The sequence below is a fragment of the Cyprinus carpio genome, chromosome B18 (assembly GCF_018340385.1).
Source record: "Cyprinus carpio isolate SPL01 chromosome B18, ASM1834038v1, whole genome shotgun sequence".
Classification (NCBI taxonomy): Eukaryota; Metazoa; Chordata; class Actinopteri; order Cypriniformes; family Cyprinidae; genus Cyprinus; species Cyprinus carpio.
In genome coordinates, this window is record NC_056614.1 from 24,998,560 (window position 1) to 25,026,152 (window position 27,593).

General features: G+C 33.4%; 1 pseudogene; it reads left to right on the top strand.

Annotated features, from left to right (window-relative positions):
- Positions 1-12,615: 12,615 nt before the first annotated feature.
- LOC109064039 lies at positions 12,616-15,728 on the top strand (annotated as a pseudogene).
- Positions 15,729-27,593: the final 11,865 nt, after the last annotated feature.

The window sequence follows — 27,593 nt, forward strand, 5'->3', positions numbered from 1 at the left end:
GAAAATAGAGGTGTGTAGTGATTAAATGTTTTTTTTTTTGAGATGCTGCTAAATTACACTTCTGGCTTTAATTCCAAAATTATATAACATAATCTGTCCATAAACACAGAGCTGTGAAAGCAGATTATTTTGAGTTAAGCTTTGACTGCTACTGTTAAATGATGTGAGGGGGAATGTCTCTATATCACACACACACACACACACACACACTTACTCACACACACACACACACTTGACATTTCCCTCACAGCGTGCTGTTAGATGACCGAGCGTTTCTGTGAGCGTGACGAAGAAAGTAGTGACCCGGTACGAATGGCCACTGCAGGGGAGTGTGTCTTACACACACACACACACACACACACACACACACACACAGTCTCTGTGGAGTCTTTAGCCATCTGGCTAAATGCTGAATTGCTGGGTTTTACATGAGGTCTGGACCAAACGCTGCATCCTCTGGAGCTCAAGAGCGGGTAAAACAGTTCTGATCTGTGCGAGGAGAGAACTTACTAACACATAAACCACCAGAGATCAACCCGCTCCGATTCAATCTGTTCCAGCGAGTCTCTGGGTGTCAAAAAACTATCCTAAACCACAACAACATAAATCTCCAACAGCATAATCCTGCACACAAAATCACACACACAGAAAACTTACATGCACAAGATGATTTTCTGTACTTATGTCAATAAATCACTGTTATTTTCAGTTCAAAAATGTTCCTTTTGTTCAAAAAAAACTAAATGAATAAGAATTCTTATATACAGTCACCTCCCACTTAAATCAATCCTCCAAAAAAAAAAAAAAAAAGTTGTCTTTGGATCATTTTAAGTCAGTTATTCTGCAAATGAAAGATGACTCAATGTGTAATTTTTTTTATTTATATTTTCCGTTTTCATTTTCATTTTAGTTAAAGTTTTAGTAATTTTGTTGTTTTTGCATCCTTTGTAGTTTTTGTTTAAAAATGTTATTATTCATTTTTGTTGTAATTGTGGTCATTTTAGTTCACCAAGATAAACTAAATGAAAATGAGAACAACAGCACAGTGTAAAAATTATTTTTCAATTTTGATAAAGATTATTGTACTTAAGTACTTTTAAAAAAAAAATTAACTTTTAGTTCACTTGCTGTTTTTTGTAATTATTTGCAAAAAAAAAAAAAAAGTGTACTAGCAGTTTCCGAGTGAAAATGCTTCAAAGACACTTTTTTAGCGTAGAATTTACTTTGAAAATTTTTAATTTCTAAATTGCTAGCGAATTTCATGAATACTAAGCAATAGCAAGTAATGCAGAGGAAAACATTTTTTACAGTGTGGAACATAAATGTTCATATATATATATATATATATATATATACAAGTCATCAGAAATTTTATTAAATATAGTAATTAAAGTGTAAACTATTAGATTTAATTAGATACATTGTTTGATTTCAAAAGCAAAACATAAATTAGTTGATTCATGAATTTTTGAAATAGAGAAAATGAGCTCACACATCAGTTTATTATAAATATCACTAGATAACTTTGACTTGTGAGGACATTTATGGCCTCAAGTAGCAAAACAAAATGCTTCAGTTGTATTCAGTTCAATGGCTGATTTTTACAGTATGTTCAAACATACTGTTTTTAACATTCATTTTCTGTCTAAACATTCAGCTAACACGGAATAATTAATGATCCAATTGCTTTTTTGCATAAAGCTCTAATTGTTTTTAATTGAATTGATCAAAATACTGCAATAAATTCCACTAGTGGTTCTGAAGCGCGGCTGCTATTATCAGCTAATGAGAATTAGACTGAAGAGCTGTTCAATTAAACTCTCCACGTTCACACGCGCCACTCGCCTTTAAAGAAGATGCAGGAAAACTGTGTTTCATCTCAATGCAGCGAACGGCATAGAATGAACTCAAGCGCTCCTTATCAGATGTATTCGTGTAGAAATGAGGTAGAAACAAATGTTTGTTTTCTTGTCACTTCTGCACCTGTTCACTGTGTTTTAAGACTGAAATTAATTTAAAAAATCAGCCACTTTTACACTGGGAAGTTTTGGAGAGAGATGGCCTCTCTCTCTCTCTCTCTCTGAGTGTGTGTGTGTGTGTGTGTGTGTGTGTGTGTATCTTGTGTAACTTGAAGTGTTCATTGGGTATAGAATTGTATTTGTATTTGTATTTTTTTTTAATTTATAGTGTCAGTGTAATTGGACGTGTGTTGATTGTTATTGTCACTGTTTGGACTCTAAGTGAGGTTTTTTATATTTGCTGGTACTTTGTGTGTGTTGTAAGCCTGAGGAAGGTGTGCATGATTTATTTCTCTAGTTTCTGTTGGAAGAGATAAGTGCAAATTAACTATTACCTGTTTAAACTGTTAAACTAATTTACTGTGGGTTTTTTTCTGTTTTTGGCAGATGATTTTTGACCAGAGGCACATTGTTGTCCAGCAGTTTTTAATAAATCGAAACAGGCTTTGGTTTAACAGCATAAGCCCTTAAGGATTGTAATGTGTAATTAGATCTTAGTTAATTAATTGCATTGAATTTACATTTGACGCTTTTATCCAAAGTGACTTGTATTGCATTAAAGGTATATATATGATCAGTTCATGCATTCCCTGGGATTCGAACCCATGACTTTGGTGTTGCTGCTATGCTGTACTCAAAAATCTTCCTTTTTTCTTTCTTTTTTTTTCTTTTTTTTAAGCACCAAAACCTTTATGTAATGTGTAATTTTATAGACCTGGAAAAAAAAAACATTATTATAATCCAATATACTGTACATTTTTCTGGTTTTGTCAAGCTTAACAATATTTTATCTGGTGGAAATTGCAATTTGTGAGTAAGAAAAATATAAAAATAAATCCTAATAATCCTATTAATCACAAACAGCTGAAAAAGTGATGTCTTTGGTAAGAAAAATTATAAAACTGCTTTTTATTTAAAAGTTATTTTTCTAGACCTGGAAGAGAACGTTTTATAATCCAATATAAATAAATGCAATATAAAAATCCCCCCCCCCCCCCCCCCCCAGTTCCGTCAAACTCTAAAATATTTTATTTGGTAAAAAACTGCTATTTTCAAGTTAAAAAAAAAATCCCTGAAATGCCTGGAAGTCATTTCTTTCTAGTTCAATATATTTTTTTCTAGTTATGTCAGGTAGAAATGGTCATTTCTAAGAAGTAAATCCTGTAATTGCAAGCAACTGAACAGGTTTAACAAGCATTCAACAGGTGATTTTTATCCAAAGTGACCTGCATTGAATTAATATATTTGATCAGTTCATTCATTCCCTGGGATTCAAACCCATAAAAATGTATAAATAAATAAATAAAATGCAAAACAATGCAATGCAATACAATAAAAAAAATCTCAGTAATCACAAACAACTGGAAAAGTCATATAATTTCATTTGCATCTATGCATTTAGCACACACTTTTCTCCAAAGTGACCTACATTGCATTGCAGGTATATATAGTATTTGATCAGTTCAATCCATTCTAATCAAACCAAACACTTTACAGTAAACTAAGAATATAATACACTACACTGAGATTTACCCTCTCTCCCCGTCTGTCTCTTTCTCTCTCTCTCTCTCTCTGCATTGCAGTGCTGAGGGCTGTGAGGTGTCAGTGCTGTTCTAGAGAGTTAATTATACCCTGCTGCCCGGCCGTTCCTCGTCAATTTATATACCCTCTTTCTGTGCACCCGGCCGTTCCTCGTCAGACGCGTCTCACGGCTTCAGGCTCAGGTAGGGATGGGATGGGAGAGCCCTGGAGTCCCTGACGCAGACCGTCGCTCTCCTGCTCCTGATGGCCGTTTGATAAAGAACCGGATTACTGTCACTGCCGCATGTCAGATCCACGCTTCTCTTGCTTAGAGCAGACGCTTAGACTGAGAAATGGAGAAAGAGACAGACTGGTAAAGACCTTGCTCCTTAACGGAATAATCCGGGTTCAGTATGTGTGTATCGACAGAATCTGAGACGCATACGAGCCGTTATTAAATACTTTCCACTGAGTCCACAGTTTATTAAAACAAACTGAAATTACAGTAAAAATGGGAGGGTTAAATATGAAACTCGTCAAGTCACATTTATTTTTGTAGCGCTCTTTACAATACAGCTTTACAAAAATAAACAGGAAAATAACATTGTTAATATTGCAGAATTCATCAGTTATGCCATTAATTCAATTCCAGCTGTAAGCAGCTCCACAGAAGACAATTATTCAGACCAATTCAGTTCAGTGTTGATTCAGTCAGTTTATTATTTATTTATTTATTTTTTTTGTTTGTTTATTTAACAGGGACTATACACTAGGCATTGTTACACAGAGACAACCGATACCGTGTACATAGGGCATATAGCATAAAGCTAGTTTGCAGCCCTCGTCCCTGGTTAGGCTTTTACATAAAATCAAAACAACCAAATAAAAAACAAGCACAATCATCACAAGAAACAAAAAACTACAAATAAACATGAGTGCTGATTGCAACTTTAAATCAACAGGCATGGTATTCCACAGATGTGAACCTTTCACTGAAAAGGATGATTGACCCACAGTAGTTCTGCATCTCCGAACTCTACCTCTGGTCTTTGCCCCATCACTACTGAGCTTTTGCATCAACTGAGACACTACATCGAGGGCAAGGCCATGTATACATTTAAATACTGTTTTTATAAATGAAAACTTTAAAAGATTGTCAAAACTTAACTAATTATATTTTTGGAGAATTTGACAATGATGCAATTTCATTGGTTTCTGATCCATTACCTTTAAAGTTTGTTTGTATAGTGACATTATAGGCTTAACAACTGATTGAGAAGCTTGACCCCAAATTATCGCACAATAGGTCATATGTGATAATATCATAGCATGCATAAACACTTGAGCTGCTTTAAGAGACATACATGATCTTATCATACGAAAACAGTTCAAATTTGTCTTAATAGTCTTAGACATTTTCTTAATATGGGCATCAAACTTAAGTTTAGAGTCTACTATAACCCCTAAATATTTAAATTCACTCACTTCCGTGATTTCCTTTTTGTCAGTTTTGATTTTAAATACATCCAGTGCTTTCTTCTTTAATGAAAAACACATTGAAACTGTTTTATTATCATTTAAAGTTAAACAGTTATCCTGCAGCCACTGGGAAACACAGACCAGTTGCCTGGTTAATGTTGATTCAGTTCAGTTTAATGTTGATTCAGTCAGTTAAATGTTGATTCAGTTCAGTTTAATGTTGATTCAGTTCAGTTTAATGTTGATTCAGTCAGTTTAATGTTGATTCAGTTCAGTTTAATGTTGATTCAGTTCAGTTTAATGTTGATTCAGTCAGTTAAATGTTGATTCAGTTCAGTTTAATGTTGATTCAGTTCAGTTAAATGTTGATTCAGTTCAGTTTAATGTTGATTCAGTTCAGTTTAATGTTGATTCAGTCAGTTAAATGTTGATTCAGTTCAGTTTAATGTTGATTCAGTTCAGTTTAATGTTGATTCAGTTCAGTTTATGTCAGTTTAAATGTTGATTCGGTCAGTTTAATGTTGATTCAGTTCAGTTTAATGTTGATTCAGTTCAGTTTCATGTTGATTCAGTCAGTTTAATGTTGATTCAGTTCAGTTTAATGTTGATTCAGTCCAGTTTAATGTTGATTCAGTTCAGTTTAATGATGATTCAGTCAGTTTAATGTTGATTCAGTCAATTCAATGTTGATTCATTTCAGTTTAATGTTGATTCAGTCAGTTTAATGTTGATTCAGTTCAGTTTAATGTTGATTCAGTTCAGTTTAATGTTGATTCAGTCAGTTTAATGTTGATTCAATTGATTCAGTTGATTCAGTTCAGTTTAATGTTGATTCAGTTCAGTTTAATGTTGATTCAGTTCAGTTTAATGTTGATTCAGTTTCAGTTTAATGTTGATTCAGTTCAGTTTAATGTTGATTCAGTTCAGTTAAATGTTGATTCAGTTCAGATGTTGATTCAGTTCAGTTTAATGTTGATTCAGTTCAGTTTAATGTTGATTCAGTTCAGTTTAATGTTGATTCAGTCAGTTAAATGTTGATTCAGTTCAGTTTAATGTTGATTCAGTTCAGTTTAATGATGATTCAGTCAGTTTAATGTTGATTCAGTTCATTTAAATGTTGGATTCAGTTCAGTTGAATGAATGATTTCAGTTCAGTTTAATGTTGATTCAGTCAGTTTAAATGTTGATTCAGGTCAATTCAATGTTGATTCATTTCAGTTTAATGTTGATTCAGTCAGTTTAATGTTGATTCAGTTCAGTTTAATGTTGATTCAGTCAATTCAATGTTGATTCATTTCAGTTTAATGTTGATTCAGTCAGTTTAATGTTGATTCAGTTCAGTTTAATGTTGATTCAGTCAGTTTAATGTTGATTCAGTTCAGTTTCATGTTGATTCAGTTCAGTTCAATGTTGATTCAGTCAGATCAGTGTTGAATCAATTCAGTTCAGTGTTGATTCAGTCAGATCAGTGTTGATTCAGTTCAGTTTAATGATGATTCAGTCAGTTTAATGTTGATTCAGTTCAGTTTAATGTTGATTCAGTCAGTTCAATGTTGATTCATTTCAGTTTAATGTTGATTCAGTCAGTTTAATGTTGATTCAGTTCAGTTTAATGTTGATTTAGTCCGTTTAATGTTGATTCAGTTCAGTTTCATGTTGATTCAGTTCAGTTCAATGTTGATTCAGTCAGATCAGTGTTGAATCAATTCAGTTCAGTGTTGATTCAGTCAGATCAGTGTTGATTCAGTTCAGTTCAGTGTTGATTCAGTTCAGTTCAGTTCAGTGTTGATTCAGTCAGTTTAATGTTGATTCAGTTTAATGTTGATTCAGTCAGATCAGTGTTGATTCAGTTCAGTTTATTGTTGATTCAGTTTTAATGCTCTACTGAAGAATAAAAATTCACCCAAGTTTTTCATTTAGTAATTTTAGTGCTTCAAATTAAACCGACTATATTAGTATAGTCTAATTTTAATTTCAAGTTCTTCATTTAAACATTCAATTTTAACAAAAAGCATTATAATACAATTAACAACACAGTACTAACACCACTGAACAGACCTTTCACCACAGTAACCCTGCTGCTCTGAATGATTTTTAAAGGTGATCCTCATTTCAGTCTTTCTTTATTCAAGTGCACAGTTCAAGCGCGAGTGAACTGACCTGCCTAAAGAAACTCACAATGATTTCAGTAAATAACACATTTCTTATGAATGTGTGTGAACCAGTGGAGATGTGTGTATATGATTACACAGGGACTGTAGATTGGTGAAGTGGTTAAACTACTAAATCTAAGAATGTGGAATGATCCTGAAACACTTCATTATATGATGCTGCTAGAAGGAATATAGTGTTATCAATTTACAGCTCTCTCTGTTATCATCCCTGTCTATTATGTATTCATACTTTGCCATTTTGTCTTTTTAACACAAATAATAACAACACTCTCTCTCTCTCTCTCTCTCTCTCTCTCCCCCCCACGCAGCCATCTATCTAATTACTAATGAGGGAAGTATCACAAAATAAACCAAAAAGACAAACTAACACCTCACACACACACACACACTAAAAAATCCACACACACACACACACACACACACACACACAAACAGTATCCAATTGTAACAACTTGCTACTACTGTGGGCAGCATCATGTTCAATGAAGAGTTTATCATATTTAAAAACAGATTTACACCCAAACGAGAAGCAAATTGTTTCGGTGAGATGAGAGGCAGATACATGCAATGATTGTTCGTCAGTAATTGTGAGACAGAAAGGCTGTCGTGTCGTGAACGTCCAGCGTGATAAAGATGAGGAGACCGAAGGACATAAAAAGTCTGATGAGTTTAAATCAGAGTCAGAAATTAACAGGAGCTTGTGGCACCAAAATAATAATAAAAAAGCCTCACTAATTCAACATAAAGACCCCTCATTTACAGCTGCCAAAAAATATCATCTACCATCTCCTCCTGCATCATAATACTTTCTACTTACGTTTTTTCACCACACAAGTCATTCATACAAACCACAAAAAACACTTCTTTAGATATTATGAACACAATGGCCAATCAGAAGCGTTTAGATGAGTCAGCTCTGAAATGTGTTTGATGTGATGTTTTCTCAAACACAAAAATGTTTCACACAAATGTATTCGATTAAATTACATTAATAATCATTATTACAATATCACAAGCAATAATCAACAATAATGTTTTTTGCCGTAATATTGCGGTCATACTTTACATATTTTAAATATATAATTTATATATAATTTTATATAGTTATTAGTAACAGTTAAAGTAATTGGTTACATTTATTTGGCATCAAAGACAATGAATTTAATAAGGTAATTATAAACAATGATCTGGAAATACCCCCAGAAATCAATTGCAAGGGGCAAATATTGGAACTTAATGGAAATGTAATGAATAATTATGAATTTTAATGTCAAAATCATGACACACTAATTGACATACTTAATCAGAATTATTAGATAAAAAGTCAAAACTATGACATAATGTATTAAGTCAGAATTATGACATACTAAATTGAATTTTTTTTACTTTGAAAGGCAAAATTGACATTAAAAAGACTAAATTATGATAGTATTTTTTTTCTTTTGATCTCCTAAATTCAACTTTTATCTTGTCATTTTGACTTTATCTTATAATAATTATATTTTATGTATTTTATATATTATTTTGACTTTTTTTATCTCATGACTTTGTCATTATCAATTAATTGTCATAATTTATTAATTATGTCACAATTATGACTTTTAAATTTCGTCTTACCAAAGCATGATTTTTTTAGAAGGTTATTTCTGCCACCAACTAAAAAAATAAAAAATAAAAAGGGAATTGTGACTTTTTATTTTACAATTCTGACATTTTTCCTTGCAGTTGTGAGTTTGCATAATTGCAGAAACAAACTACAAATTGCAAAAGTCAGAATTGAGAGATGGAAATGTTGCAGTTAGCTTTTTTTATTCCTTGATATCAAAAATGACAATTATGCTCGATGTGCATGCGCTAAAGTTTCTGCCCCTGGTCTGAATCTTGTTTTAATGCTGGAAATGAGTCAAAAACGCTCATTTTCTCAGCGTGTCATTAATCAAAGAGCTGAATTGAATTACTCCAGTGTTTTTTCAGAAGAACCCCTGCAGTTTTCCTCCTGAGAATTGGCCGTTCTCGTTCAGAAAGTGCATTGGTTCGGGCTGAGCGATCTGTCGTCTCTCATTCGCCGGGCCTTCGTTCTGTCCTCCGCTGGGACGGGCCTGCGAACCTCTGCTGTCTCTGCTGATCATCTGCTTAAGTGACAGCGCACACAGAGCTAACCAGAGCACTGACAAACCCAAATAACTCAGCGCCGAACACCACGGATCACTGGTTTCAGAGGAAATATACGGGAGGATTGTTGAGGAGGAACATTAGGACTGTGACTGTGTTCAAAGTGATCTAAAGCGTTGTTATGTTAATGAGCAGACGTGAATCCTTATCCTGTCATTTTAATGTCTACTGTATATGTGGAAGGCCAATTATGCCATGTAAAAAAAAAAAAAAAAATCATAGAAATAATTTTGACTTTAAAACATGATTGTATATTTAAGAATCACAGTTATGAGATAAAAGTCAACATTATGACGTGCTGAGTTATAATTATGGGAGTCAAAATTATGATTTATAAAAATAAAAATTGACCTACTAAGGCATAATTATAGGATTTAAAAAAAATCTAACTTAAGATATAAATAGTAATTTTATTTTGCCATCATTTTGACTTAATCATAATTTCTTTGACTAATCATAAATCAGACTTTTCTTCTGATTTTCAAGTCAAAACTATCACTTTTAAAAAGTTGTCACTTGCCATTGTCACTCTCAATTTCGACTTTTAAAATCTATTTCAATTTAATAATCATTTCGACTTGATATGTCATAATTTCAACTTTTTATCTCAATTATGACTTTACATGTCAAAATTATGGCACACTAATCAACAAGAAGACATGATTATGACATACTAAGTCGAAATTGACATGCTGAGACAATTATGAGATAAATAGTTTTAATAATGACACGTCAAGTCGAAATTATTACATACTAAATCGGAATTGAGTTTAAAAGTCGAAATTTACTTACTAAGTCATAATTATGAGATAAAAAGTCGAAAATTATATACCAAGTAGAAATTGACATAAAAAATTGATAGGCTAATTATGAAATACTAAGTCAAAATTTACATATGTAGTCATAATTATGAGATAAAAAGTCAAAATTATGAATTTAAAAGTCGAAATTGACACACTAAAGCATAATTGTCATATTAATTTTAAAAATCTCATTCGTTTCGACTTTTCTCCATTTTAATTTAGTATGTCATAAATTAGTATGTCTTTTACTATGCGATAAAATTGTCAATTAGTATGTCATAAAGAAGTATGTCATTTTAAAATCATAATTTTGTCCTTTTTTTATCTCATATGTCTTAGTATGTCATAATTACGACTTTTAAAGTCAAAATTTCTACTTACCAAAGCTTGATTTTTTTTTTTTTTTTTTTTTTTTTTTTTTTTGGAAACTTGTTTTTGCCACAGAATTAAAAAAAAAAAATAATAAAAACACTTTTTGTTTTATAGTTTTGACTTTTTTCTTTCAAATTCTCAGAATCTAAGAAAAAATCAGCAAATTGCGAGATACAGTGAACTCAGAATAGCAAGGAAAAAGTCAGAATTCTAAGATAATAAAGTTGCCATTACCCTTTTTATTCCTTTATATCAAGTCAAAAATGACAATTCTGCTCACTGTGCATGCACGTAAGTTTAGCTTGGAGTACATAAAGAGTTTATATAAAGCAACGTCCAATCAGAACTTTGTTTTATTAAGCATATTTCATTGTGTTTTCATGCATTCCTGAAGCTCAAACAGTTGATCACAGCGCCAGCGACGCCATTCAAGGTCATGGGTTCGATTCCCAGGGAATGCATTAACTCATAAAAATGAACTTTGGATAAAAGCGCCTGTGAAATGTATTAATGTGAATGTCATGGACAGTAGTGATTCAAAGTGCTTTACACCAGAATGAAAAATCAAGTTAAGCTCATTTAAGATCATAGGTTAATTAAATACGGATTAAATGGTGGGATAAAAAGGGAAGAAAATGTTAGATGTTGCCAAATAACTCGTGTGTGCGCAGGGGATAAAAATCCATTTGACATTTTATCCTCGAGTGAAGAGATGTCGATGAACGGCCGTCCCAGAATTCCTGCTGTATAAAGACCATTAACATCACATTACGCAAATGGTAAGAGCCCAATGCATGTCGAGGACTAAAGGCCAACCGCAGCACATTTAGCAGTCTGACTTTCCTCTGCCCTGTGAAGGGTGTTTTCAATTAGATTCCAGCTAATTTCATTCACACCTTCATTCACCTGCTGGAAATGTGTCTTTCTGAGGGGCTCTGTGTTCCAGAACTGTGCTTTAATTATCAGCGTTCATCTAGTTCCTGCACCGGACGTCCTTTAAACGGATCAGCAATGTTACTTTAGAGCTGCTGGCTTCGTTGTTAAAGCTACAGGATCATCTGCAGAGTTTATCCTGGGTGAGACTTTATATTAAAAGATGGTGGGAATTTCAATAGCATAATTAATGTGTGTGTGTGTGTGTGTGTGTGTGTGTGTGTGTGTGTGTGTGTGTGTGTGTGTGTGTGTGTGTGTGTGTGTGTGTATTCATTTAGAAATAAAATTAACAAAAAAATACAACTTTTAAATGAAAAAATTAAAAAAAAAAAACAAAAAATAAAGAGACTATTAAATTAAAATATTAAACTATTAAAAGAAAAAAAAATAAAAAACGAGAGAGAGAGAGAGAGGGAGAGAAATAACATGCACAAGAATAAAAATAAATGTAGATTTAATAAAAAAAAATAGATACAAACACAAAATATTTGTGTGTTACATAGAGAGAGAGAGAATATTTAAGAATTAAAAAAGCTTTTATAAAAAGAAACATTCACAAAATAGTGACACTTTTCATAGAAAATACATGTACACACACACACACAATTTAATTTATTTCCTACTAAAAGTATATTTTCTATATAAAAAGAATTGTCCAAAGAATAGTCCCCCCAGTACACACACACACGCATTATTTTTTAACAAATTTTCTATTTAACATAAATATTTTTTTTATTGTTATTTGTTATTTTTGCATGTTATTTCTCTCTTCCTCTCTGTATCTCTGTCTATATATATATATATATATATATATATATATATATATATATATATATGAATATAATCAAATTAAATAGAATAATCAAAAATAAAACAGAAGACTCAATTCAACATCAATCTAACAAAATGTGAATGGATAAAATTTAGATCCAAAATTAAATAGAAGACTGAAGTGTACATCAGTGGATGCAGTGCATTTGTGATCTAACACAGTACATTTTACCATCTTCAACAGAAGACAGTATTTCTCTTGTTAAAAGGCCCCCTAGAATAATACCGTTCTATTGGGATTTGAGGTTACTGTTGCTTTAAGAAGGCTGACCCTCTCTCTCTCTCTCTCTCTCTCTCTCTCTCTCTCGTTCATCTCCTCTCACCAGCATTTACGAGGCAGCACGAGCGCCAGGCGAGAAACATACAGCACGCTCCGCCGGCACGTGGAGGAAGACGAGAAACAGAAAAGGACAGCGAAAGAGAGGAAGATGCACTCCAAAGACTACATCCACAAAGTGCAAAGGACAACAGGAGAGAACGGAGGAACCCGAGACAAGAGCTGGATCTTTAACTGGATCGTCCCGCAGAAGTAAGTGCGCCCAAAACACCTCGGAGGAATTGCCACTTAATTTCCAGAAGTTCAAATGTAGGAGAAAAAAGTTAACCAGGCCGATTGGATGCTGCTTGTGTAATTCACATGCATGTCAAGCAAGACGTTTTTCAGTTTGTTTGGTCTGTTTATAAATCCAAGTCATGAGTTATGTCTCCGTGCTCTTCTGGTTAAAGAGATTCACTCGCAGGACACTCATCACAGATGATTTCGGGGGAATTGCATGCAATTTGAGCGTTTAAGATGATTTAAAATCACTACCATGGAGCTCAGCATCGATCCGGACGCCCGTCTGTCCGTTCCGGGTCAGACTGCAAACGTCTCCGCCTCGTCGCCTTTGCTTAAGCAGACTAACGCAGGCGGGTTTAAGAAAGTGTGTCGGATCGAAGAGGAAAGCACAAATCACTTCCCCGTCCCCCCGCCTGCCGGCAGGTGTGCTGGAAATGAGGGTGAAGGAGGGCAGCAAGATACGCAATCTCATGGGATTCGCCATGGCACGCATGCAGAACGACGCCCGGGACGCCGGTCAAACCGGACTGAGACAGGTGGTGTTCACCGGGTCCGGACGAGCCGTGACCAAAACCATCACGTGCGCCGAGATCATGAAAAGAAAGCTCGGCGGCCTCCATCAGATCACCAAGCTGCAGTACAAGGGTCTGCGAGAGGTCTGGGAGAGCCAAGAGGGAGGCGATTCGGAGGTGACCGTCCACCGGACGCTTCCCTCCATCAGCATCCTGCTCTCCAAAGACCCGCTGGACCCGCTGGAACCGGGCTACCAGCCTCCGGAGAACAGCTTGTGGGAGGAGAGGAACGGAGGAGAAGCTTCGCAGACGGCGGAGAAACGATCTGTAGACTCGTCTGAGTCTCTGACGGAGCCGCGGGCGAAGAGAGTCTGTCTCTGAGGATCATTAAAGACATTAAAAACTCTCTCAGAAACAGCCTGACTGACTTTCACAACCAAATACACATCACAGGCTTGATTTAGGAGTTTAAATCCAGGTTTTGAGCATGCAATTTAATTCTTAGATATAATCAGACGAGCGTTCCCTGGAAATGCATGAAGTGCATAAATGTAATAAACATGATTTAAAAATACGACGAGCAAAAATATTTGTGTTTATGTTTAAAACTACTACTTTTAGTGTGGAGCCGGTTTACAGACCCAGAACCACATTCTTGGGTTGAATCCGGTCCGATCCATGCAGACGTCTCAGACGGGCATCAGAGTGAGATGGAGATGATTTCAGATGCTTCATAGCAGCTCCTTCTGCTGGAAAGATGCTGTGTTGTTTTATTAGAGAGTTGATCAAAATCATGTTAAGATGGAGTTTGAGAGCTGACCCAACCCACAAATAAACACACACATCACACATCACAGTCTTGATTTAGGAGTTTAAATGCAGGTTTTGAGCATGCAATTTAATTTTTAGATATAACCAGACGAGCGTTGCCTGGAAATGCATGAACTGATTAAAAAACTGAAATGCAGTTGGAAAAATGCATACATTTGCTAAATGCACATAAGTGCAATTAAAACGTTGATTAAAAATACAACTAGTAAAAGTATTTGTATTTATGACTTAAACTACTGGTTTAATGTGGTTCAGGTTTTACTTTCTGACCCAGAACCACATTCTTTGGTGGAAATGGGTTCAGGGCTGCCTTTCCCAAAAGCATGAGAAGCTTAAATATATTGTAGACCCATTTTAACCAATGGAGCTATGATCAACTTACACTCTTAAAAATAAAGGTGCTTCACGATGCCATAGAAGAACCGTTGTTGTCTAAATGGTTCCATAAAGAATCTCTAATATCTGAAGAACCTTTCAGTTTCACAAAAGCTTCTTCAGATTATAAAAATGTAAAAAAGAGATGCTTCTTTGACTGAATGGCTCCTGAATGTGGAATCAAAAATAGTTCTTCTATGGCATCGCTGTGAAGAACCTTTCAAGCACCTTTATTTTTACGAGTGTAGGCTTACAATGCTTTTGAGAAACGCAGCCCAGATCCAGATGGGCTTCAGGGTCAGATGGAGATGATTCAGATGCTTCATAAAAGATGCTGTGTTGTTTTGTTAAAGAGCTGATAAAGATCATGTTAAGATGCAGTTTGAGATAGGAGTGTTTTCATTGTATTATTTCTTACCTCAGCAAAACCAAACGCAGCAGACTGACAGTTCTTCAGAGCTTCAGTGTGCAGTTTCTGTGCAAATAAATTGTTTGCTGCTCGTGCTTTCTCTGTGGTTTTAACCGCACAGAAAGTGCCACCGTGTGCAACTTTCCTGTGACGAGTTCAAGCGCTTTCATCCGGACAAATAGAGCGGCACGTCGTGTTACAGCACCAGATCCTGATAAATGTCTTTTGAGGGATTTATTTGAGGGACGGTTGATTTAATTACATTCACCCTGATAAGCTTCTACCTGCAGACTGAACTAACCTGCACGGCATTACATAATGTCACCATCATAATGCTCGATTGCATTTCTGAGATGAATAATCTTCCGGAAAAGCAAACATCTAGTCTGGCAGAATGTTTGTGGGGGAAAAGCAATTTCCATCTTAAGAAGTAGAAAACGTTTTGTGACAGGCAGAGCATTTTCAGTAAACATCATGGACCTCATGGACGCTTTAGAAATGGGAGTATTATTTTTTCCAGGTCAACATGAAAGTGACTTATTCACTTCTGTGTTTTGAAATCTTTCATTAAAATCAATTGCAGCATGCGAAATAGTGCCGACAGTCAAATTTCTGGCAGCTTTTCCATTAGTTCTCAGTGTTCTTTTGGAAATGCATCATATTTAATAATTAAAAACTAAAGCTGAATTAATTCAGAATCACAGATTATGGTGATTATTTCTCTGTTGCACCACAAAACAAACATTTCTCACCAAAAACCAATAATGATTCAATAATTGAACCGAAAAACAAAAATAAAAAAAAATGATTTTGCAGTGTCATCTTAAAACAACGATTAAAAAAATAAATGATTTTGCAGTGTCATCTTCACGCAACACTTTTATAAATGCATCTTTGAAAAAGACAAAAAAAGCATTAAAATAACCATTAACGTGTCATAAAAGCATGACTAATAACATATGTTTAGGTTTGGGGCCAAATGTAATTATCTAAGATTATTATTTGTATTTTTTTATATTTATGTCCACTTACTTGTTTTGAATCTTTAATTTAAATAAAAATAAATTGCAGCATGTGAAAGAGCACCATCAGTCAATTTTCTGCCAACTTTACCAATTAATTCTTAAAATTTTGACGAAAATGCATTATATTTCATAATTAAATTTGAATAATGAAGTCATGTTGGATTACAGATTATGACGGCATTTCTATGTTGCACCAAAGAACAAATAAATAGACATTTATTGCTGTTACTCTCAAATGTTGTTTGGCCTACACAAAACCAGACTTAATATCTCAAGTCATTTTTCTTCTCGAGTAAATGCATCTTAATGTAAGAATGTTGAGATATTTGTACTGAATTTCTTTTTTTTTTTTAAATGCTGTAAAGAACCTTTAAAGTATCATAAAAGCATGCCTCATAACATATATTTTGGTTTGGGACCAAATGCAATTATTTAAGATTATTATTTTTGTTATGTATTATTCATTATTATTTATAACCACTTCCTTGTTTTGAATCTTGCTTTTAAATAAAATAAATTGCAGCATGTGAAATAGTGCCGTCAGATACATTTTCTGGCCTTTTTTCAAATCAGTTCTCATACTCTGAGAATGAAAATGCACTGAATTTCATAATGCATCTGTAGAATCACATAAAATCACTAAATTTCACCACAGAATAAAAAAATAAAATCCTAGGCATTTATTCACATGATCCTTCAATGGTCAAAAATGTTAAAGTAGAGGCGCTCCCATAGTGATGTTAAGATGCCATATTCTCAGATCTCTCCTCAAAAGGTTCATGTGAGTGAAGAATTCAGTGACGTGTGTGTGTGTGTGTGTGTGTGTGTGTGTGTGTGTGTGTGTGTGTGTGTGTGTGTGTGTGTGTGTGTGTGTGTGATGAACAACTCTCACACACACCGAGTGCTTCTGACAGAGTCACTTCATCAAAATCACAATCTAGTGTTTTCTCCAGAAGAGATCACAGATTGTGTCTCTATCAGTTTCCCAGCGGCAGCATGCATCACTGTAAGCGGCGCTATGATGTTCATGAGTCTGTGCGTTTCTCTCTGTCTAACCTCAGGACGTTTCTCTTGATCGTAATGAAAATCTCTGAGGGCTGAAAACCACTTAATGCTTTCAATTTATCAAAATGTCTCAGACGTGCTTTTAATATGTGTGCACAAAACAGCCTGTGCAATCTAATTGTGCTGATCGGCTCTGCAAATGGACTTTCTGAGTCATAAAAAAGCAGCACTGATTTGAATCTTTCTGTCGTCCTCTCGGGTCTTTAGTGGAGTTAAAGTTCAGCCAAAAATCTAAATTCTAAATACAAAGCAAAAAAAAAATAAAAAAAATGTTTTTTTTCAGGCTTTACAGTACAAATATCTTTAATTAAGATACTGTACATGTACTTAAGAAGCAAAAGAATTAGGTTTTTAAGTTGTATAGTGAAAATTATAAAAAAAATAAGTGAGATTATGTTTAAAACAAGATAAATATCTCTCAGTTGGGCCAGAAAAATTAACTTCATTCAAAGAGAAAACAAAATAATTGGTCAAATTTTTATGCATTTTTCACTAAACGAGGCTTAATATAAGTAATTTTCCTTTTCAACTAAATGCATATTGATATAAGAATGTTTAAATATTTGTTCTGGAAAACAAGACAAAAATTATTTGCATTAAAAGTGCTGAAAAAGAACCATTCAAGTATCATAAAAGCATGACTATTAACATATATTTAGAATTGGGACTAAACGTAATTCTTTAAGAATGTTATTTTTATTATTAGTTATTATTTATATTCACTTCCTTTGTTTAGAATCTTTCATTTAAATAAAATCAGTTGCAGAATATGAAGCGCCATGAGTCTTTTTTTAAATTTTTTATGGCCACATTTCCTATTAATTCTTAATATTCTGATTAATTCCAATGAATCAATATAAAAATGCATCATATTTCATAATTAAAAACTAATGCTGAATTAATGTAGAATCACACATTATGACGGAATTTCTATGTTGCACCATAGAACAAAATCATAGACAAGGCCTTAAATACAGTATGTTAGAATATAGTGGAGTCAAGATGCAAGTGTAATTATTTTTTAATTGGCTTTTGGAAATTCACGTCAATCACTGATGCCAAATACTGTTAACTTTTGCAGTTGTAACTGAATAAAGGAAAAAAAAACATTTATGGTGAGTGAAAAATGACAGAATTTTTATTTTCGGATGAACTTGCTTTTAAATTCCTTTAGTTTGTCAGTCTTCCCCAGTCCTCCCATCAGTGATTGGCACATCATTATCCTCCTTTTTCCAGCTGACTGAATTCCAGCTCCATGTAAATTCAACAAAATCACAGACAGAGTGTGTTATCAGAGAGCGTCTTATCTCTCAGTCAGCAGCCCTCACCTGCACACACACACACACACACACACACACACACACACACTCACACACACTACACTGTAAATACTACATCGACCTGAAGCCTCCGGCAGCTGTTTGAAATTCCCTTCTGAGTGCAGAAATGCAGATGGACATGAGCGGAGAGCGAGATAAAGAGAGGATCGATCCCTGACCCCAGTCAGACGTTACTGCTTGAACAGGTCAATAAATGCTGCTTATTTAAAACAAAGATGCTCTGTAATTATTTGCATTTACACTGATGCATTTGGCCAAAGTGACTTACATTAACGTAGCATCCAAGATGCACAACAACTGATCGGTTCATGCATTCCTTGGAAACTCAACCCATGACTTTGGTGTTGCTTGGATTGACATAGAAATCTGTCAGATTTAATAGCTGCATATTAACGCCATATGGACATAACAGAAGTGTAAAGCTGCTTTGAAATTATATTCATTGTGAAAAGGACTATACAAATGAACTTGAATTTAAGTGAGAACAAATGAAGAGTTCATTTGCAAAAACAGAACAAATTTCAAAAATCATGTTTTTAAACTGCACATTCCAAACAATCACAATCAAAAAAACATCACATAAAAATACATCAAGACTAAAACAATAAAAAAAAAAAACATAACAAAAAAAATAAAACCAATAAAAACATGATAACATCATAAAAATAAAAAACATGATTTTTGAAAATTAAAAAAAAAATCAGAAGTTATCTGTTTTTGCAAATGAACTCTTCAAATATTTCAAGGTTAATGGAAGGATTCAGCTCAAAACATTGTCATCATCATTAATGTTATCCCAAACTCATAAGACAAATAAAGATTTAGCTAAATGTTCATGCAGCTTTTTTTGGGAATGTTTAAAAAGTAACAGTTTCCAGAAGTAATGTCCTAATAAATGTAACAATACTAAAAGTAGCCGTTTCTTGAAGGAACTTTTTAAGAATGTAATGATTTTAAAAGTAATGGTTTCTAAAAGTAACGTCTTAGGAATGTAATGATTTAAAAAGTAGCATTTTTCGGAAGTAATGTCTTAATAATGTTGCCATTTTAAAAGTAACAGTTTCCAGAAGTAACATCCTAAGAATGTTACGATTTAAAAGTAGCAGTTTCTAGAAATAACGTCTTAAAAATGTAAAATGTAAAAAAAAAAATAATAAAAAAAATAGCATTTTTCCAGAAGTAATGTCCTAAGAATGTTATTTTTAAAGGATTAGGGTTTGGCTTAGGGTTACTTGCATGTAATTATGTATAATTTATTGTTATTATAATAGTAAGTACATGTAACGTGTAACGGGTACACCTTAAAATAAAGTTTTACCTAAATATGTAACTATTTTAAAAGTAGCGGCTTCCAGAATTAACTTCTTAAGAATGTAACTATTTTAGAAGTAACATCCAAAGAATGTAACTATTTTAAAATTAAAAGTTTACAGAAGTAATGTGTTTAAAGAATTTAACCATTTTAAAATGTAACAGTTTCCAAAAGTAATGTTTTAAGAAGAAACATGTTGAGAATGTAACCATTTTAAAAGCCACAGTTTCCAGAAGTAGCATCTTAAGAATGTAACAGTTTCAACAGTTTACAGGAGTAACATTTTAAGAATGTTTTACCACAAACAGAGACATGACAGCAGACAAAAATGCTGATTAAGAATTAATTTTTCTATTTTGGAACAACACGCAGGCGAGTTAACGATGACAGAATTTCAATCATTTTCCTCCATACAGCAGCAAAAAAAAAAAATGTTTTTTTTTTTTTTGTATTCGTGAACTGGCCTGTCAAGTTTAATTCTATCTACAGCCTTTCTCAGGTGAAAATAAATTTATTTTTTTGAATTTCCAGAACCTGTAAGAACTGTTCTTTGTGAGCAGCTTCTCTCTCTGTCTGTGTCTGTCTGTCTGTGGTCGAGGGCTCTGGGTTGTTGTAGGAGTTCACTATCTCTCTCCCTGCAGATGGTGCCGTCTTTTCTTATCAAGAAGAATGGCCGCTGCCTCCGTTTTTCAGACACTCTTATCTGGGAATCCTTTAAATTGAATATTTACTAGGCTGATGTTCCCAGTGTGTGCCGGAGCGCCGCAGGCCCAGTTCTCTCCGCGCCGGACGGACCTCAGCCTACACAAACCGGATCTGTCGGAAAACAACACAAAGATTGATTGTGCATTCACAGGAACTGAATGGATGGCAAAGCCGTGAATGTCCACAAAGAGGATGTTCTGGAAATTATGCAAACCACTCTCGTTTCATATAATAGTGCGTTCAAAAGAAACGGAACAGGAGGAATGCAGTGTGTTTCTCTCACAATTGATCTGCGAAGCCCCGCCTCTATTTCAAACAGAATGGAAACGTTACTTTTGAATGTTCCAAAACAAGTAGATACATTAAACTACTGTCCTTATTCAAAAAATGAATGTAAAGCATCAGTCAGAACACCTACATTTGCTGCAAGACACATTCATGTTGACATTTTTAAAGAAGCAATTAAAAACTGCTTCCAAATGTATTATTTTAATAATTTGCAAAGAAGGTCTCATGAATATTGTGTCTTAAATGGCTTGCTTTGCCGTTCCCAGACCAGTCTGGCTTGTGCTTGTGTTCTGGTCTTCTCCAGACGTTAGCTGGACCCGGATCAGCTCACGCAGAGAGCCGCTCTCCTCTCAGAATTCCTGCGTGTTGAATTAATGGGAGCAGTTGAGGGTGTAATTGCAGTGCTGGAGTCAAAGCTGTGAGACACGATAATGTCCGCTGAATAAAAGCCTGGCAGAGTTTACGTACTGAACAATATTAGCGGATTACACACATCAAACAAGCTCTGATTAATGCCTGAGAGGCAGGACACAGTGGAAACAGGAGGAAACCGGAGATAATTGTAGGAATATTTCAAAGTGCTAATGACCTAAAATCATTCTGCACAATGAAGAGATGCGTTTGAGGAATCTTATTTTCTCGCACAAGTTCAAATACTTTGATGAACGTTTGCAAACCTGTTGTAGACCACACTACAGCAAATGATCTGAACGTTTCAAAGCTGTGTGCAGTTATATCTCAGGCCTCAGGCTTCTGAAAGTGTCTCTGAATGAAGGAGGGACTGATGATGTCAGCAAAAGAGGAAAGTCGATTCAGGAGCAGAACAAGTTATTATGGTTATTATATGAAAGACAAAAATAGTTCATTTGGGTTTTATGTGCAATTATTTTAATATCACCAAGATCCTACACTCTTCAAAATCAAGGTGCTTCTCGAAGAACCTTTAACATCTGAAAAACCTTTCTGTTTAACAAAAGCTTCTTTGTGGAGAAAGAAGGTTCTTCAGATTCTAAAAAGGTAAGAAAGAGATGCTTCTTCGACTGAAAATGGCATCACTGTGAAGAATTTATTTTTAAGAGTGTTATCTAAAAGAATGTTTTTATTTTTGTATTTTAATGATAGTTGATGTTTTAGTAATTGTGTTGTGCTTTTGTCATTTCTAAATACATCTATATACACTGTAAAAAATTTCTAATCTTCCCAACTCAAAATTTTCTAGTGACTGGTCACATCTAAAATTTTCAATTGGCCCAAGTGAAATTCTGTAAATGTAATTTTATCAATTGTAGCAATAGTCTGTTAACATTGGCTCAATGAGAAAATAATTTGTTAAAACAATTGAAAAGAAATTAGTTTACCAACCCATGTTATTGGCCCAATTATACATTTTAAAGTGTAGTAGCATTCCTTTTTAGTTTAACCTAAACTAAAAAATGTATTTTGGTAAATTTATATTAGTAAAGCAACTTCACTGTATTGTTTATTTCCCCGTTGCCCCAAAAGAAAAAAATATATATATAAAACACTCAAGCCATACTGCCACACATTTTTATTTAATACATTTTATTAAATCTACAACAGTATTGTGAAAATACCTTAAATGGTAAATACATTGAACATTTGTGCACAGTAGACCTTAGTAGATAAAAATCATGCATTTCAATTCAGGATTCCAAGATACACAAAACTCATTAGACCTTAGATCTTACATTAACAAAACCACAATTATTTTAAAAACCATGTCCCTAAAATCACAGTTGTCACAAGAAAATGTGGTATTCTCCCCTGTTGCCAGTCTTTGGATGTACCCTCCACAAATGTGTTTTTAAAAAGCTCCAATTGTCTTGAAATGCAAAACACATTCTAGGTGTAAACATGGAAAGGGAAGTTGCATTAACTGACCAATGGCAAGTTCTGTAGTGCTTGAAAATTAGGTCTTGGTGAGGTGATGAAAACTTGCAGAAGCGGCACTGCATGGACTTTCTCCTAAACCTGCAAAATAAATAAATGACAAAGCTGAAAGATGATACTTTTTGCATAAAAAAAGGCTTTCTAAAGATAGACTTAAATGGGGAAAAGTTGTCAGGCAGTCTGTACAGCAACTAATGGAAAATATAGCAAACTGTGGACTGTGTGACCAGCATGCTGGTGATAGTCAAGTCCACACTGCTTGGAAAAGGGCAAAAGACCCAGAGTAATATTGATCAATTACTGTTACATCTTAAAAAAAAGAGTTAGAAATCTTGAGAAAAAATTAATTAGATGTAAAATTATATAAAATAAAATTTGTTCAAGTTTGTAGAGATTTTTCTGAGGGAGGGGTTTGGCAAAACTGGTTCCCAGACTAATGCCCGTTTCACACATACTCCATTTGCAGTGCGTATGTTAACCCGGTTTAGAGCTTTCACACTGCAAGCGGATGCGGTCCCGGCAGTGTGTTCCAGGTGCGGTATGTCTCTCTGCTGCAGCAGTGCGGCGCTTCCGCATTGAGTCTATTTTTTTGCTGTGCTGGACCCACTGAATTAAAGTGACAGCACATTGTTCGCATTAAAATAAACATGTATTGACGTGAAAATCTAGTAATTTCACCACAGATGCACATAATTTAAAGTCTATTCTGTTTCAAAGTCAACACATGGCTTTTTTCCTTGGATAAAAGCAAGGAAAACGACACTATACCTGGCATTTTGGTAAAAAAAGTGACATAATGGTTAGCACTCATCCTTTCTTGGAGAGTGGAAAAACTAATTTCTTTATGACCTGCAGGATTCTTGTAAAAAAAGATTTTAAAACAAAAAAAAAAAGATGAGAATCGGCTGTTTTTGTCAAGCCTGTTGTAAGTTTTAATTTAAAATGTATCTTATTTCTAGTAAATCTAGTAATTTTTCACCACATATGCATTTAATTTGAATATAATTTATAACTCTACTCTGTTCCAAAGTCATGTACACACATATGGCGTATCTCAATGGGATGCAAGCGGCGGAAGTGATCTCTCGTGCGTATCTCTATGCCATATCGTGTAATTTGACCTCACTTACCAGAAGTGATGGTGTGGGGACGGCTGATTTGAGGTAAAATGTGATATAAATACTGTCACTGACACATTGATATCTGACACGAAATGATCGGTTTGTGTGAGAAACCCAACAGTATTTAATTATTAATTAACAGATTGCTATTAATAAATAGTGATTTAATTAACATTACGTAATTCTGAGCCTTTTAGCTTGCCATACATGTACTGCAACACGCACATAAGCACTGCAGACGGAGTATGTGTCAAACGGGTGTTAACACAAAAAATGGCCAACCACTTTGTAAATTATGCCTGAAACTGAATTCAGACCTACGATGTTTGGCTACATTGAGAGAAAAAAAAAGTTATAACAGAAACAACTAATACCTAGTGTCTCATACATTTAACATAATCACAATATAGTTTGACAAAATTATTTAGTTCAATAAATAGTAAATGAGATATTAGTATCGGGCTAAATTAGTTTATAAAAGGCTATCATGAAACCAAGGCGTGAATTCACTGTTATTCTGCAAAATACAATGTTAAGTAGGCTATGGAAAATATTGTAGCGCACAGACTCTTCATAGTTGTGCAATTTGCTGTTTGTTTTGCACCGGCAGTGATGGGGTTAACAAAGTAAGTTCCGAGCATGGTTCAGAGGGCCATAGTTCGGGACAGTGTTTATCTCATAGACTGTCTTCGTTCTGATTAAAAGTTCGGAAATAGAGCTTCCCTTGTCTGTCATTTTTCAGACATTACAATATACTATGTCCTCAAGTAAAACATTCGGAGAGTCGTTAATTCGTTTAACCTTACCCAATGCTAGTGTAATGGCCGCGGTAGTGTAACATTAATGCCCATGTTTTTACGGTTTTATGCTGAAACATTGAGACCTGCACTCGGTTTTAACGTAAACAAGACTTAATAAATACATATTTCAGTACTCACCCTAACTTAAATGAAAGAAAAAATCTGTTTGGAAATGAGTGTCTGAACTTCTGTCGTCGTACTTCAGCATCGACTCCTCAGTCTCCTCACTCTCCCGCGCAGATACATTTGAATCCACTATACCAACGGTTTCTCTCAGTTGCATGCGCCTGTCTGGCATGCGCATGCGTTTTTTTTCTCAAAAATGCACATTCATTTAGAATGAACCAACAAACAATACTTGATGAATTGGCTGAACACAATTTAAATATGTTTCAGTGAATCTATTTTTTTTTTAATTTTACCTTTAGACCATAAGCTAAATTACCCCAATGCATCTTTTTGTTTGGGGATAATTATTTGAAAGCAATTTGTTGAGTCAATATTTAATTGTCAGTTTCCAAAATTTTTCAAAAATTTTTTTTTTTACAGTGTAGTTTTTTATTATTATTATTATTTATTTATTTTATTATTATTTTAGTAAACTAAATAAAAATTAGACATTTTGCCTATATAAAACATTTTATTTGTTAAAGTTGTAGTTAACAATAAAATGCACAAAGTGCTTTTATTTATTTGATCTTATCTTATTATATTTAATTACATTTTAGTTACAGGTTTTAGTAATTTTGTTGTGTGCTCTAGTAATTATTATTTATTTTTTTTGTAAATATGCAGTTTTTATTCATTTGCATTTCAGTTTTAGTTTATTTTAGTGCAATGAAAATGATAAATTTGGCCTTTTCCCTTGTCAAGGTAAAACAAAATCAGTTATAGTTTTAGTTGTAGTTATAGTTTTAGTTAACTATAATAACCCTAAGTATTCATTCATTAATTGTTTTGGTGGTTTATATGACTGTGGTCTTGATTTTAATATAGATAATGCACTATATGTAATGCAGACACGTTCTATTCAAATACTCTATTAATATTCATCACTCACTCATGATTTGAAAGTCGGCCGTGATGACGTCACTCTCCGGCTCCCGCGCCCATCCTAGCCTCACCTGACAAAAAAAACTACTGGGAAAAGAACTGTTTCTTATTCTAAAGTGCGGAAACATATGTTCAAATACCGATTTAAGAAAGCGATGTCAAATTTCAGCTTCCTTATTTCATGCATCTTCTCAAAAATTATTTCTGTCATATATATCCGTCATTATAATTGTTTTACCTGTCTGTAAAGGTGATAAACTAGAGTCATGTGCTTTATTTTACTTCATAAATGTATTATTCTAAAGAATAGCCTACTAAAGAATACTTTTTACTTTAAGAAAACTTTATCTAGATAAATATCGCCCTCATGAGGTGGTGTTTTAAATTCAAACCCCGATGCAATAAATTATTCATGTTCACTTCAGAAAATATAATAAGAAAATAACAATATAAAATTACAAGAATATCCGGTATTACTGAATTAGTTAATTTTAGTAATTTTTGATGCTTTTTAGTCAATGTGACCTACTTTATATATATACAGTACAGACCAAAGGTTTGGAAACATTACTATTTTTATGTTTTTGAAAGAAGTCTCGTCTGCTCATCAAGCCTGCATTTATTTGATCAAAAATACAGAAAAAACAGTAATATTGTGAAATATTATTACAACTTAAAATAATAGTTTTCTATTTGAACATACTTTTAAAAAATAATTTATTCCTGTGATGCAAAGCTGAATTTTCAGCATCATTACTCCAGCCTTCAGTGTCACATGTAACATCCAGTCTATCACATGATCATTTAGAAATCATTCTAATATTCTGATTTATTATGAGTGTTGGAACAGTTCTGCTGTCTAATATATTTGATGAATAAAAGGTTAAAAAGAACTGCATTTATTCAAAATAAAAAAAAAATCTAATAATATATATTCTAATAATATATTTTCTTTACTATCACTTTTTATCAATTTAACACTTGAAAAAAAAAAACATTTTTTTTTACTTTTTATTCATCAAAGTATCCTAAAAAAAAGTATCACATGTTCTGAAAAAATATTAAGCAGCAGAACTGTTTCCAACTTTGATAATGAATCATCATATTAGAATGATTTCTAAAGGATCATGTGATAATGATCCTAAAAATTCAGCTTTGCATCACAGAAATAAATGATAATTTAAAGTATAATAAATTTAAAAAAAATTATTTTAAATTGTAATAATATCACAATATTACATTTTTTATGTATTTTTGATCAAATAAATGCACGCTTGATGAGCAGAAGAAACTTCTTTCAAAAACATTAAAAATAGTAATGTTTCCCAAACTTTTGACCTGTACTGTGTGTGTGTGTGTGTATATAATTTGATAAACCTGATAATTGATATATATATATATATATATATATATATGTATGTATGTATGTATAGTTGTACTTGCTAATTATGTTTATTTTGCTTTCTATGTTTTTTATTTGGACTTCTTGAGTTGTATTAATTTTTTCCTTCATTTTCTTTTATATTTGGTATTTTGTATGTTCTTTCAAGTAATAAAAAATGTAAAAAATTAAAATTAAAAAGCAAAAGCTGTAAAACTTCCTTTTTTTTTTTTTTTTTTTTTTTTTTTTTTTTTTTTTTTTTTTTTTTTTTTTTTTTTTTTTTTTTTTTTTTTTTTTTTTTTTTTTTTTTTTTTTTTTTTTTTTTTTTTTTTTTTTTTTGGCCTTCATTTATTAAATCTTTACGATACACCAATAAGAACACACAAATAGAGTCATTAATACAGAAACAAAAAAATATATATAAGAACACAGATCCAGGGGGAGTTTCAAATAAATACATTAAAGATAGAGCATAACTTAATGGTTTTAGCAGCCTTCTATTTTTTGAATCATGGATGGAATTGATGTACTGTTCCGTCTCCTTACCAAACGCAATAAAAGAAGGTTTAGAATTACTAAATTTCGCTTTGTTGAATATGATAT